The following is a 12,957-nucleotide window of genomic DNA, read 5'->3' on the forward strand; positions in this document are numbered from 1 at the left end:
ATTATTTTGCTGCACGTTTTTTGTCTTCAGAAAAGAAGATAAAAAAGCAAAAAGTGAAACATTTTCTCCGTGGGCAGATTTTCAGAAAAGAGAATGAACTATTTTGCAGATTCTTTAACTACATGTTAACTGAGGATAAATATGGATGTGGGGTTCATATTGCTGTATTAAGCAATGATGAGGATGAAGTTAAGAGGTTATTATACAACACGGTTGAAGACATAACCTGTGCTACTGATAGGGCAGGAAGAACAGCACTCCACTTAGCTGTTGCATATGGTGACTTTAATATCACAATCATTTTATTGGAAAATGGTTTTAATGTTAATAAACGAGATCAACTGTTAGGTTGGAGTCCCTTAAATTACGCAGAAGAAGACGGAGATAAGAAAATTGCTGAAATACTCTTCCAAAGAGTGCCTGTAAAAGGGTATTTATGGAACTTGACTACTCAAATAATAGAATATATTCAAAGGCTGCGGATGGCAATTAGAATGTTACTTCCTTAATTGCACAACTTGCTTTAATCCAAAATGATGCTAACTTTTGTTAGAATCTTTGAATTTGACTTTTTGTAAAAAAGTTCTCTGATGAATTTTGTCAGGTACTTTTTTACTAAAATTAATCACGTTAATCTTAAATAACTAATTAGCCTGGTAGCAGAAATTTTGCAGTGCTGCAAATTTATCACAGAATCTGCAGATTGTCACAGTATCTGCAGATTAGTTTTCATACCAGATTTAAATAAAATGACTAAAATTTATTATTTTTTTAACTTGAAAGAGACAAAAGAAAAAGATTATTCGGCATGAAGGGAAAATAGTTTGTCATGGGAGCAGGAAAAAAGTGAGTGATTATTCCGTTAAGGTAAAAATCTTCTGAACTCTTCCGAAAATTTTAAAAATCTAAAACTAATCCGCATCCGCAAGCTGAAGAAAGTTAATAGGTTTTTTGTTTTTTTGAAAATTTCTATTAATTTTCCTTCATTAACTGGAATTATCAAAAAAGAAAATAAAAAAAAGTATTTTATTGTATTCCAATTTTTTTTTTGTTATATATAGTTATTCTAGTTTTATAAAAGCATTATATTGCATAAATTTTAAACTAAATGTACATAAATTTGAACATGATTTTTAGGTATACAAATTTTTCCATAGAAGCACATGACAGATTAAGCCCAATTTTTAAGGCAGTTTCTTCTGTGGCTGCGTTGAAATCACAGACAAATTTGAGTAAGTTTTCTGCAGATCGACTTAGCAACTTCTACCACCATAACTAATGGTGTTGAAAAATAATATTAATATATAGATAAATTTTTAAAAGCTGCTTATATCATAGCATCCAATACATTTAAGACAAATAAAATGAGCTGATTAAATATGCAAACCTTTTATCTCTATCACCCACCATTTCTTAGGTATAATTTTTCAACCATATATTTCACTGGAGTCATTTATTGTTACATCGAGTAATCTTGAACTTATCATTGGCTATGAAAGCAGTCAGATTAAATGACATCACATATAATCTACCCTACAATAATGACACTTTAAACTTTTGATATTATTTTAATTTTTCAAGACATACTCAAAGAAACATTTTGTAACCTTAGAGGTGTTGAGTTCGTGCGATTTTTTATATTTAACAATGAGACTTACAGCATTAAGAGATTTGGTAAAACGTACAATAAATAACGAAAAACGTATTTTTGAACACCCTATGCCAGAAAATCAAGCAATTGACTTGTAACTTGTATCGATTACTTAATTTGTTATTTTTAATTACTGTGATAAATTTCGTAAACCTAGTGTATATATTTATGGTGACATGGACATTTTTATAAAAAACATTTTTTTTATATAAAATTGTTCATATCTCTAAAACATGAAATTTTTTTTGTCATACGTTTCTTTGCTATAACTTTAAAAATATTCAATGGAATTTAACAACATTTTTGGAGCAATTTAAAATTAATTCCACAATCATTGTTTCAAAATTTTAAAAATAATCGTCGAAAACTGGACAAGAAATGAGTATTTAAAGTAGTTCGTTTATTACGTTATATTTTATAAAGTATTCTTTTACTTTAAGAAAAAAATATTTTTTTTTATAGTAAAAAGGTCGTAAAAAGATTTGATTTAAGTATCTTAAAAATTTAAAAAATTGAAAGCAATTTTCTAAGCAGTTTTCCTATTTTTTTTTTTTTTTNTTTTTTTTTTTTTTTTTTTTTTTTTTTTTTTTTTTTTTTTTTTTTTTTTTTTTTTTTTTACAGAAAGCTCAAAATGATTAGAGGCTTCCTACAAATTTTATTATTTATCATAAAACAAAATGTAATAGCCAATGATAATACCTTACAATAATCTTCTGGAAACCAAAATGTGATGGTATGAACGAAAACATACTTTCAGAGATGATCCCCTAAAATTTTCTTCTAATCTTTAATCTAAATCTTTTTTAATTGTATAAAATAAAATTTGTGAACGATCCCCTTACCCTATTGAGCTTTCTTTTAAAAAAGTACAAAAACTACTTAGAAAAATGTTTTAATTTTTGATGATATTCAAATCAAATTTTTTCATTAGGTGACAAATAACAATTCCCTACAAAATTATGAAACTTTTAAAACATTTTTTCTGCTCATGCGCAGCATAAGAGAATTACTTTCAATTCTCATATCTTGCGATCTATTGATATTTTATATCCATAATTTTGTAATGAATTTTAATTTGCTCCAAAAATTTTGTTTAATTCATTCTATATTGAATATTCTTAAAGTTATAATTAAAAAAATACGCGAGACAAAAAAAAATTGTTTTTAAAAATGTCTGTATATCCATAAATGTTTATGCTAGATTCACGAAATTGTATTGAGTTATTAAAACTATACAAGTTACAAACTTATTGCTTAATTTTCTGGTATAGGTTGTTCAGAAATACTTGTTTTTTTCGTAATTTATTGTAGATCTCCAAGCCTCTAAGAACTATAAATTTTATTGCAAAGTACGAAAAACTGTATGAACTAAACACTTTTAAAATTGCAAAATAATCCTTTAAGTATTTCTTGAGAAATTTAATTAAGATGTTAATTACTGAAAGTCCCTTTTTCTTATTGTAGGGTAGTCTATACTGTAGAAAAATACAGCGCATGTAAAATTGATAAGCACTAAAATATAATGATACTATTATGAACAGCACATAATTATGTATGATTGAAAAAAAAATCAAAACAAGTATTAAAATTTAAACTACATTTTATAAAAATGAATAAAAAGTAAATAGTGCTTCGTTGAAATTAATAAATTTAAATTACTAAAATTTAAACAGCATTCTGTTACATTTAATAAAATTTAAGCAGTATTCCTTTAAAAGTACTAAAATAAAAAATTATTTTATCAAAAGTAAACAATATTCCACGAAAACTAATTTTTTTCTTTATCTTAGAAGCTAGACGTGATAGAAAAATCATGCTAGATATCTCTACCTTGTTTATCAGCTTAATTATTGTAATCTGAAAGCTCAAAAACCCCTGAAGCTTGGAATCAACAGAATTAAATTTAAACAGTAATCCCTTAAAATTACTTAAATGAAGCAATATTCTATGAAAATTAAACAGTGAAAATTACTTTTTTTCTTTATCTTATAAACTAGTCTTCATAGAATAAAAGAGTTTACATATTATTTAAAATCAGCACAACGAACTGTATTAGAAAAATTAAACGTTATGCTAGATATCTATATTTTGTTTATTAGTCTAATTACTGTAATCTTTTTTTATTTTAATTTTTTTTTAAATTTCCAATGGCAGTCCAATTTAAAAGAACAAAAAGGATAAAATAACAATAAAAACAAGGCAAAAAGAGATACATAGAATAGAATGCATAGTGACATGCTTAGCCCATACGGACATTAGTCTCCCAGTAGCGTCCACACACAGTAGTGGAGATGAGCGCAGGACAGACGGAAATATGGGGCAAGTCCATGTCCTCCCCAAGGCGACAGAGCTTGCATTTAGGACAGTCAAAAATGTTTATACTAAAAAGGTGTTTGACCAGACACTCATGGCCCGTTACAAGTCTAAAGAGACAACAAGTCTTATTGTAATCTAAAAGCTTCAAATCAACTGAAGCTTAGAATCAACTGAATTAAATTTAAATAGTACCTTAAATTACTAAACCCTTAAAATTACTAAAATGAAACAATATTCTATGAAAATTAAAGTGTTCCACGAAAATTAATTTTTGTCAATATTATAAAAACAGGACTAAAATAAATGAAATAAAATGATTTTCATGTAATTTAAAATCACCATAGCAAACTAGATCAGAAAAAGTAAACATCATAGCCTGTTTATCTGCGTAGTATTTCAAATCAACTGAACTACTTTCGACCAAAGGTCTATCAAAGGTTCTACCAAAGGTCTGAACTACTTTCTACCAAAGGTTTCCGAGATTTTTACATTTTTAATAATAAATGGCTTTAATATAATCTTTCTGAACTCAGCTAATGGGGGACAGAACTTTTCTTGAAGATGCTACCATTAATAAAAATCTATATTATTCACGATCTGGCGATAAATACTTCTTTGTCAATAAGAAAATCCCTGTTTATATCTAAATTTATTGTGTAACTGCTGCAATTATTGTAAAAGTACTGCAGTGTATTTTTATAGCGAAAATAAAAGAGTTTTAAATTGGTATTAATTCAATTATTATGATTATATCAAAATTATTTTTGTTTCTATAAATAAATTTTTGCAGAGAAAAAAAAAAGATCTGCTGACAAAAGTTTTACCTGAAAATGATGTATAAACAGAAGAATTTACTTGTATCTTTGGTGAATTTATTACCTATGATTGTGGTTCCTAAATTTACGCTAGAAAATTCATTAGCGAATCATTTGTGTTTGATAAAATGCGATAAAAAAACCACTCAAACCACTCTGAACAATTTTTGATCTAAACATCGGACTTTAACTTTTTAGGACTCAATCATAATTGTTTGAATTTGTGACTTGATAGTTGTAACTTGATAGTTAGTGCGGACATTGCGCTTGTTGGTTAATGAGACCTAATTAGTGCTAGTTAGTTAACCAGACTAAAAAACGCACCTTCACTGAATAGTTATAATTTTTTTCGGTGGATTTGGATTTCTGATACTCAAAGTATGGAATGTAGCCCCAATTTCGGAAAAATGCTCTCAATAGTTTGGTCAAGAGAATGGTTTAAAGATTGGGTGCTAATTAATTTTAATTTTCCTTTTTCGCATTTCGCCATATTTCGAGATCTTTTGAAAAAGAATTGAAAACAATGTACGCATGAATAAAATTTGTTTATCCAATGATAATTCCACTCAAAATTTTTTTAACAATTATTTACTATTTTTTATTAATTTATTTAATAATACTAAAAAAATTAATATAGTAAGGTGTAAAAACTTTTACGTCGTTTTAAAGAGTGCAATTTTTTATCACAATAAAAAAAATGTTTTTGAACGAAATCGGTCGTATTATTCCTGAAATATAGAATTTCAAAAAAGTTATATATTTGAATAGATTCGATTCAAATTTCCTGCATTTGTCAACATAACTTTATCTAAAACTGTAAAAATAAGGAACTTTGCAACCGATTTGGTTCATTTCGTTGGTCGAGTTCATTGTAGCCGTTTCGTAATAGTAACCGCAATTATATGGAGAACACTCATGATTGAACTCAAGTGAAATTGAGTTCAATGAAGTCTCTGCCATTTTGTTAGTTGAGTTGTTAGTTTTTGTTGCGTGGCTCTTTATTTAAAAATGACTGCTTCTTGAAAGATCCATTGATGCAGTAAGCACTGTTAGCCAAGGTTCGTAACTAATGAGAATATTTTATTTTTAAAATAATTTTGACTCCAGGCATTCGATATAAACTAATTAGAAAATTAATTAGATTCGATATAAATTAATTAATTAGAAAATATATAAGAGTTTAAGCACTTGTCATTGGACGACACACTATGTTTTGCGCTTGACTACCATGAAGATTAATTAGCTAATTTTAAATACATATTGCAGTATTGCCGTCTCAAAAATACCTGAAATTGCAGCGAGCGTTTTTGTTCTCTTTCCATCAGACCCATGAAATACACAATTTCTACAATCTTTGCGTTATTTATTAATCGAATTCATGATCTTAATTGACGTATCCACTCTCTGAGGAGTGAAAATAACGCACCGACACATTGTGGGGAATCTGTCTTCAATTAATGAATTTCTACAATCTTTGCGTTATTTATTAATCGAATTCATGATCTTAATTGACGGATCCACTCTCTGAGGAGTGAAAATAACGCACCGACACATTGTGGGGAATCTGTCTTCAATTACAAATAGATCTTAACCTCATGGTTTTCTATTACATGTGTTAATACATCGGTGTACTCAGAATCATTGTACATTTCATGCCATGGCATTGAAATTGAGAAAGATGACAATACATTTAATTACATCTCCTCTTACTTGTATCAATAAATAATAAACATTTAAAACGGATGAACTTTGTCTTATGGCATTGAAATTGAGAAAGATGACAATACATTTAACTACATCTCCTCTTACTTGTATCAATAAATAATCAACATTTAAAACGGATGAACTTTGTCTTATGGCATTGAAATTGAGAAAGATGACAATACATTTAATCACATCTCCTCTTACTTGTATCAATAAATAATAAACATTTGAAACGGATGAACTTTGCCTTGAGGCATTGAAATTGAGAAAGATGACAATACATTTAATTACATCTTCTATCAATAAATGAGCAGCATTTAAAACGGAGGAGCTTTATTTAGCGATTATCTCTTTTTTTCCTTAGGCTAAGAGTAGATGATGTGCTGGACGTACACGCGGTGAATGTATCTCTGCGTATCTTTTTTTCCTTGCTTTTGGAAGTATAGAGAAGTATTCTTGAAGTCCCATGTTTAAGGGATTTAAAGGATTTGGCTGATTCTGATTTCGTTTTAAAGGATAACAATGCTCGACTTCATAGACCTCATTCTGTCTAAGATTTTCCGGAAAGTCAAGACATTCTCCAAAACATAAGCTAATTAGATTTCCAGGGCCAGAAGTCGACAGAAAATGTTTGGGACTAACTTGGTAGACCGGTTGCGGCTTCTAATTCTGCCGCTTGTGATCATCTCGTGAATTAGAAAAATGGTTATTCCGTGCCTTTTCTTTGTATCCGATTTCGATTCACCAACTGAAGATTCCGATGAAGATAGAAGATTTTCAGGAACGTGAAAAAATTTTCCAGAGCTTTAGCCAGTTAGTTTTGCAAGGCCTGGAATCGATGGAGAATATCTGAGATTACCTTGGTAGACAGGTTGTATCCTCCAACTCTCCAACTTGGTCATCTCGTGAGCTTGAAAAGGGTTATTGCGAGTCTGGTCTATGAACCCTATTTCGATTTTCAATATCTTGGGAGAAGATCAAACAACCAGTCCACCAATGCATTGCAGTTAGAAGGAAGAACATTCTTTACTAGAACCCATATTTGTTGTGTTTCTAAGACAATTTTTCACAGAAAATTTTGATGTGTGTACTGTTTTTTCTAAGAATAGACTTTATTGCTAAAGTGCTTTTATTTGTAAATCATGTTTGTTCTTGAAAAGATGTAAATTTTTATGTTGCATTTATCAAAAAGCTGTAAAGTGTACATTTTATTCAAAATTCTTGTTAATATGTCTATTCATTTTCAAATTAGTTCCAGAAAACAGGCTATATCTTAAATTTTGGCGGCACCACTTCTGAGTGCATGTATTCTGCATTACAATTCTTAACAGTAAGTATTTTTCGTAAAAATAAACATCTTAGCTAAGATTTTATTAAACTCCAAAATACAAATTAGTCCTCTGGCAGACGTCAGAAATGAGATTACTATTATTATTTTTAATTTAGATTTTTAATAGAACTAGATATTATGAGAAGTTCGATTTTCTATCATGTACTGATATTAAGATTTTTGTCAGATATGATGCACTAAGAAATCATAATACTTTCTGTTATTTTGTCGCAATTTTTATAAAATACAGGCCAGTAAAACGGTGATAGGATTTTAAACTTCTCATTTGCTATAAATATGTATTTTCAGCAAATAAGTGATGGATTTATTTGCAGTTTTAATGGCAAGTAAAGAGAATTGGGTAAAGTTGCTTGACCCATATGTTTTCTCTGATACTCTCGCATACTTAATAAATTTGATCAATGTATCCCTTACATAGGTCCCTCACTTAATATGAACAAAAAATAGCTTGAATACCGACGTTAATGAAAGCCTATAAGCTGAATTTATCTTTTAAGCAATAAAAATAAAGTTGTTAACAATGTTATGAGCCGGTCGCCGGCTGCGAACATTCCTGTACGTCAGTGTAACCGCCCCTTATATGTATACTTAACTTCATCCCATTTAGAAGTAGGACAAATAGTATGAAATTGATGTCCACTACTCCTCCCACACTGACCTGTTACCTCTGTCGCACAAGGGCACTGTCTTCTAAGAAGGAGTGAGGCATCCATTTCACGGACATATCCTCCGTAACCTGCTTCTAAGTCTCAATTCTATCCTAATTTACTCCATTTTCATTCCTGATTTAGACACCCTTGGAGATAAACGTGCCTTGCTTGATCATCGAACCAAAGGGCTAAGCTCAACTTCCCGCTGATGATGGCCGATGAGTTTCGATTACCAGGCAAAGCCTCTCACCGTCGATCTCATGCTGCCGATATGATTCCTTCCTCCTTCGTGTGTCTACGATGCAAGTTTTGCAGAATGCAGGACTTCTGTGAGTCGTTTACTTTTTTATGACAGAAATTCAAGATGCTTTGGTTTTCAAACACGGACAAAGTAAGTGGACACTTAAGAATTGTTGCAGTGGTTTGAACAAAGAACGTGATTTCTATGGTGGTATTCGGTCATGGGAATTACGCTAGTTCTCGAATTGTTCGCGACCATTTGCTGTTCATCCCGTTTGTCAGTCGCAGCTATCGCAAGTATGAGTCACCCGAAAAGTTTTACCGTCTCTCGATAGGTTAAGTTAGTAGAGGCGCCTAGTGATGATGAATACCACATTGTAAAGTAATCATCTAATCAGCGAAATGTTTTCTTCAAGAAAAGTACTGCGGAGTTCAAGATTGTTGACTATTCACAACTCTCCCTGTTACCATCCCATGTTCTTCCGGATGTCCATTTTGTCCTTTGGATTTTACTGCGCAAAAGTACTAATTTTTTCTCCCAATTTTCACTTCCGTTATGTCACCTCAAGATTTTACCTTATTTCCCGGATTTCATGATGAATGGTTAACTTCGGTCTTAGGCATCCAGGCAAAGCATAACCTTAATGACTGACTTGCTCCATTCGGTGGTAGATTTAGATCGATGACAACTGATATAATCGGTAGCCTAGACTCACATGGGTGACTTTCGAAGGCAAGCTTTTTAGCGTGGTGAAATATCGCCGTTTTTACCACGAGGAAAAGAACTACCAATGTTCAACCCCGAAGCCTTGTAATTTTGAGAACAATCCAGAAGACAAGGGAACACTTGGATCAAATATTAGGAGAAATTTGAGTTCACGGAGGACTTTTGGTTGGAATTTACCCGCATTTGTGTTACATGGAGAGGAAAACGACGAAAACCTCCCGAAATTAGCCTGCTGGCAAGGGGATTCTAATCATGATTCGTCTACTACCAAGGCTATTTTTACTTCAGCACTGTGGTTGGTGCAAGCCAAGTGCGAGATTCGTATCGAACAGCCATGGATGGGATTCAAACCTGGTTCACCTCATTGGAAGGCAAATATTCTATTCCTTGAGCCACAACGGCTCATACCATGCTATTTTATTTTATTTTATAATCGTTGTTCAACAGCCGACCCAATTTTGGGCTTACGACTACTAACGTTCAACTCCGTAGCCTTGTAATTTTGAGCACAATGCAGAAGACAAGGGATCACTTGGATCAAATATTAGGAGAAATTTTGCCTTCATGGAGGACTTTCTAAGGGAACTAACCCGTATTTGCGCTACATGGAAAGAAAAACCATCACAACCTCCCACGGTTATTCTGACGGCAAGGGTACTCTAACCCATGATGCGTCGACTACTGAGGATAATTTTACGTCAGGTCTGTGATTGGTGCGAATTGGGTGCTGAATTCGTATAGAATAGTATTTTCGGAAATTAATATAAAAATAATATTTTAATTAACAGTAATTAATTTTTTTTAACCCTCTGAGTATTTTTTCCTGTTTTTTTTCCTAATTTTTAGCAGCAAGCTTCCTGAGTAAGAAAACCGGTTTCTCCTATTTTATTCAATCAGGAAATTAGTGCGTAACTGGGAAATTTTCGTACAATTCTATGTTCTTTTTTGACCCCTGAAATATAGAAGGTGTTGTAATCTGGGAAATGGGGACCTAATTGTTTGGTTAGAAGAGGGGTCCAAAATTTTGGACCCCTTAATGTTATTTATACTATTATCTACGTATTTCATGATTCCCAAATTTTTTTAAAGGAATTGAAAATGTTTTGCACAAAAATATAAAATCCGTTTATCCAGAGATAATTCCAGGTAAAATATAACTTAGTAAAGATTTTTTTCATTTTTTTCTTTCTTTTAATAATTGCAAGAAACACAATTATGAGCATCATTTTAAAGTATGCAGTTTTAAATAGACAAAGAAGAAAAATTGGAATAAGTCGAATGGTTTCTAAGAAATCAAATTTCAAAAATAGGATTTTTATAAAATCATTACGTAAAAATCATTTTCAATATCATTAGATCTCTTCCTATTATTAGATCAAAAGTTATTCAGGGTAGTCGATCTTTATAATTTTTTATGTACATTAGGGTAATGCATTTTACTGTAAAATAAGAAAATGAATTAAAAGATTGAAAAATATGGAACGTGTATTTTGTTACAAATCAGGTTTTTGTGCTTGAACTGTTTTCTGGGTCACCCATAAACTATCCACACATTTTTAAAAAAAATTGCTGCATCCTTGTCGCTTAATTTATAAGGCCCTATTTATGAATGACTAAAATGTATTAATTATATGATCCATATAACCTAAACTTATAAGCATCTATTTCTTTTACGAACTAATTTCATCAGATACTAAAACACACACATCAATCTCAATAAATCAAAAGTTCACCTACAATCTCATTCTTCACACCAACATATAATCAAGGACACACTCTATTCTCTTTCTTAACATTAATACTCTTATGCTATAAGTCTATTCTTTCAATAAATTCTTCATAATCCTTACAATATTTATTAGCATTTATCGTTCAAAAATTAATTTTTATATATATATATATAAAGAGAATTGGGNGTTAATAATCAAGCATTCGAAATTAAATATTTTATTTACAAAAAAATAAGTCTCAAATGTTCTGCTTCAGATTTTATTTTATAATCGTTTGTTTACCTATTGCCGTGTTTGAATAAAGAACTATATATATATATATATAGATAGATAGATATACAGGCAGTCAGGCAGACAGACAGATATACAAAGTACGAAATCACTGATGCAAATGAAATTTACGTGGAAACTGCTGCATCGGGAGCTTTCGAACATGATGCTAAAATTAAGAATTAATCGATTCGTCTTTTCAGTAATTTAAAGAAGCAAAATTAACAGAAATGTTTAAATTCAATTTAAACAATGAAAAATTGTACCTTGCACTTAAAGATATTGAAAAAATTGATAGACTGGCAGTTATCATAATTTTACAGCTTAATGAAATCACAACGTCATCAAATGAAGAAACACAGATGGTTGTTGATTTGGAAGAATAATAGTATAGATAAAATTCAGAAACTATGTTATGATACAAAAGCAAGCAGCGCTGGTCAAATTAATGTTGTCTCTTTAAATTAAGAAAAATTGTTCAATTGTTACCCTTTGAACGTTTTTGCATGTATTATTCTTATAAAACTATTTTCAAAACTTTGTTTCAGCTTCTTGGCAAGTTCAATTTCCAGTTGTGGAAAAGCAGTAAACTAGAGAGTCAGTGAAATCTGCTCAAAAATCAATAAAAACATTTCAAGTAGTTATTAGCACAGGAGTTCCGAAGATGTCCACTTGTCCATTCTTGATTTTCTCGAATATCAACGATCTGCGAAATATTTACCAAGAACTGTTGGATCTAAATATGAACTTTCTTCGCCACATTTGAAAAAAATGGAATGTTATTTCTATAGAATAGGCAACTTATGTGTCCAGATTGCAATTTTAAATAAAATTCAGTTTTCTAATAGAAAAATTCGAAGTTGTAGTTTTTTTTTTTTTTTTTTTTTTTTTTTTTTTTTNTTTTTTTTTTTTTTTTTTTTTTTGCACAAGTGTACATAAGAATTTTTTGTATATCAAAAGACATTAAAGGGTTCATATTTCTTAACTTCATAATACAGTATAATCGAAATATTGTTAAAGGTTAAAATAATGGGTCAAAAGGTTAAATAAGTTACAGTTCTGCGAAACAATTTGGTAATCTTAACATGATATTTCGGAACAAAATTGTTTTTTTTAAATAACATTATTTAACTTTGAGTTTCTAATCATTAAAAATAAAAACAGTTGAAAATCTATTGATGGCAAAAAGGGATCTTACATTAATGCAACTAAAAATCTGTATATTTAAAAAATATATAAGTTATACATAATGGTTAATAGGAAATAATTTTATTTGTTTACGTTAATTACACCTTTTCAGAGCCATATCATCTATATTTATAGGGGAACCCTTATGTATAATTTAACAGTCCTTTGAAAAAAGAACTGGATATAATTTCATTCAGATTGTTATGGTTACGGAAGTCATTTAAATAAAAATTATAGTTAGATACAAAGAATACAAAACTCGGGTAAAGCTACTAAGCATGTATGGCAATGGCATTTTTAATGAAGGAAATCAAT

General features: G+C 30.2%; 1 long non-coding RNA gene across 3 annotated transcripts; it reads left to right on the top strand.

Moving 5' to 3' along the window:
• The first annotated feature begins 1,274 nt into the window (after positions 1–1,274).
• On the top strand, positions 1,275–12,307 carry LOC107441805 (uncharacterized). Of its 3 annotated transcripts, none has more exons than XR_011637049.1 (3): positions 1,275–7,816; positions 8,445–8,878; positions 12,003–12,307. It is a non-coding gene; the product is annotated as an uncharacterized lncRNA (long non-coding RNA). The 3 variants fall into 3 exon arrangements; XR_011637050.1 differs by having other exon boundaries at positions 5,740–7,816; positions 8,629–8,878; XR_011637048.1 differs by lacking the exon at positions 1,275–7,816 and having other exon boundaries at positions 7,825–8,878.
• Positions 12,308–12,957: the final 650 nt, after the last annotated feature.

This window comes from Parasteatoda tepidariorum, chromosome 6 (genome assembly GCF_043381705.1).
Source record: "Parasteatoda tepidariorum isolate YZ-2023 chromosome 6, CAS_Ptep_4.0, whole genome shotgun sequence".
Classification (NCBI taxonomy): Eukaryota; Metazoa; Arthropoda; class Arachnida; order Araneae; family Theridiidae; genus Parasteatoda; species Parasteatoda tepidariorum.